At 47.3% G+C, this 2792-nt stretch overlaps 1 pseudogene; it reads right to left on the reverse strand.

The window, feature by feature from the left end:
- Positions 1 to 1199: 1199 nt before the first annotated feature.
- Positions 1200 to 2792, reverse strand: part of LOC115873750 — a 141573-nt pseudogene continuing 139980 nt past the window's right edge.

Consider the following 2792-nt stretch of genomic DNA (forward strand, 5'->3'; position numbering starts at 1 on the left):
AAAAATCAATGATACCTATCAAATGGTATTAAAAATATTTAGGGAGGACTATTCACAATCGCTTCAAATAGACATGACAATACCTGCCTCGGATGAAATTGCACATGGCTGGACGGTCCTTTAAACATTCATCCCAAGTCATGCAGTCAGCAAGACAGCTTCAATTGCCCCCAAAGTAGATGTTAAATGATGATTAGGCTTTGAACTAGAAGTAAAGTCAAGGGTCTTCTTTTGCTGCTAAGTAAAACAACCTGTCTGAAAGGCAAGGCAACTTAAATAGAAAACACACACACACACACACACACACCAAAAAATAACATTCTCTTTCTACTGTAGTTGTTAACTCATAACTCACATTGTACTGCCTCTGTGTGAAGTCCTATTTATATAATTAGGAGAAAATTCCATAAACAAAGATGGTAGGTTGAATGCTAGCAAAATCTGTTTTAAAACATTTGGGGCAATCATCTTACTCCATTCTACTGAAAATTAACTATTAATTATCAAAGAAATGGTATACTAGCAAGGCAAGTATGTTTATTTTTGTTGCCAGGTGCCATCTAGTCAGTCCTAGGTGCCCCAGAACAAAGTACTGCCTAGCCCTGCATCATCCTCACAATGGTTCTTATATTTGCATCCATTATTGTGGCTACTGTGTCCATCCATCTTGTGAAGGTTCTCCTTTTTTTTTTTTTAAAGACCAAGTTCTTTATTATGAAAGATATCAAACTTCCACCCCCCTTGAGCCAGAATCAGGAGAGGGAGCTACTCTAGCAGGCAGAAAATGTCCAGGGAGGGCCTTCCTTTACCAAGCCCACTTCTGGGAACAATATATAGGATAAATATTCACAGGAGGCCAGAGGAAAAGCCAGATCTCTCTCTGTCCATGGAAGAGAAAGGAGGCTTGGAGACTAGCCTTGGTCCTACTTCAGGGGCAGGGCAATCCCAGGAATCATCACATAAAATCTTGACCTCAGGGATTCACAGTCATGAGCCCTGGTAGGTCACTCTAGAAAGTGGATCCTTCAGATCTAGAGGAGCCCAGCTCCAGTCCAGCAGTGAGAAGAAGCCCCTACCTGCTGGCACAGCCCTCGAGTTGCTGTCTCTCACATCCTTCCAAAGGTCAGCAAGGGGCTGCAGGTGGGGAGAGTATGACACCTCTGATTCATTCTCATGACTGAGGTGAACGGGAGGAGGGGTCACTGTGAACCATGGGGGTCTGTGTGGTGGGCAGCAGGTGAAGGGCCAGGTCTGGTTGTGTGCTGGCAATGCAGCATCTTTGACAGAAGGCCTGGGAAGACCCAAGGGGAAGATAGGGGACTAGATGGTGCTTAGGGACCCTGGAAGTCAGTTCCAATGTCTGCTGTGAGCATGGCAATACACCAGGCCCAGCTCTCCAGCCCCATCAGTATGCCAGTGAGTTCATCCCATCTGGGGTCAGGAATTCAGGGTAGGGACCAGGAGGTCAAACCTGTGACTTTTCCTGACTGTCTTTATTTCTTTGGTGCTTCACCATTTTATAGTGTCCCACGGAGGTGGCAGGGTGAGTGATCTTCAACTTTTTTAGGTGCATCCTGGTCACACTGTCATCAGCTTCATCGATCCAGTCCCAGTATTCACTGGGAAGTCATTCATCTTCAGGTACCCCACAGGAGTGAGTGCTGAAACCCCCCTAAAATACTGGGGGTACGGAAGGCTGTATACAATCTTGTTCATGGCTACATGACATGTTGGAGCCCCCAGGGATCGCACATGTACAGCATTGCATTCAATCTCTGGAAGGAGGTTCACATGGTACAGAAACAGGTAAGCCCTCTCATCTTCCCACAGGGTTTCTCTCATCCCAGTGCCCAGCAGCTTTGCCCTGTTCAATGCTCTGTTTCCAGCCTGGTGGATGACCCAGGTGCCATAACACACTGCTGGTGTTGCATAAAGGGACAAGGGTGGTAGCCAGCCCACGGAGGTGGTGTTCCTCAGCACATTGAGGCACAAGGATGGCTGTGTGGAAGCAGGGCTTTGCCGGGAGGTACTTGCTTACTTGTTCCACAGGGGATTCTGCTTGACAATTTCTGCCATTGATGGCCTTGGGCCAAAGTACTACATCAGCACAGGACACACCATGAGGAGATTGTTCTGGACTGTAGAGCAGGGCTTGAGAAGCTAAATGGCCTCCTGGGGAACAGGGACACAGGTGGGTGACTGAGGTTAGTGTAGACCTCAGTTAGTGAGAGTGAGCATAATCAAAAGTGGGCCCTTGATCTTGGCCAAAAAGGGCACTGAGGCTTCAGAAGCACCCATACGGCAGGTCCATTATTGGTCACAAGCAGGGCCAGCTTTCAGGGTCAATTCAGAAGCCTCCACAACATCCTGGGAGGGGTCCAGATTCAAGCTGTCTTCTTGGGGGAACTTCAGAGTGCCTCAGGGGAACAGAAATATGAAGTATTAGCTAAAGTTGGAAATGCTCCCTGAGGACAGAGAAGGCCCCATTCAGCTCTCGCATGGCGATGCTAGGCCCCATCACCCCACAATTAGACAAGTCTCACCACGGCCCAAGGGTTTGCCTCTTTTGAATGGCTCCTCCACATACCAAGTAAATGCCTTTCTCCAAGGACTGGTCTCTCCTGTTAACATATCCAAAGTGCATGAGACAAAGCCCCAGCATCTTTGCCTATCAGAGCATTTTTGTTGTACTTCTTCCAAGAGAGAGCTGTTTCTTCTTTTAGTAGTCCATGGTACTTCCACTATTCGTTACCAGCACTATACAATTCAAATGCACTGATTCTTCTTCTGGT

This window comes from Echinops telfairi, unplaced genomic scaffold (assembly GCF_000313985.2).
Source record: "Echinops telfairi isolate 266 unplaced genomic scaffold, ASM31398v2 ScPeMD7_7469;HRSCAF=8507_1, whole genome shotgun sequence".
NCBI classification, from domain to species: Eukaryota; Metazoa; Chordata; class Mammalia; order Afrosoricida; family Tenrecidae; genus Echinops; species Echinops telfairi.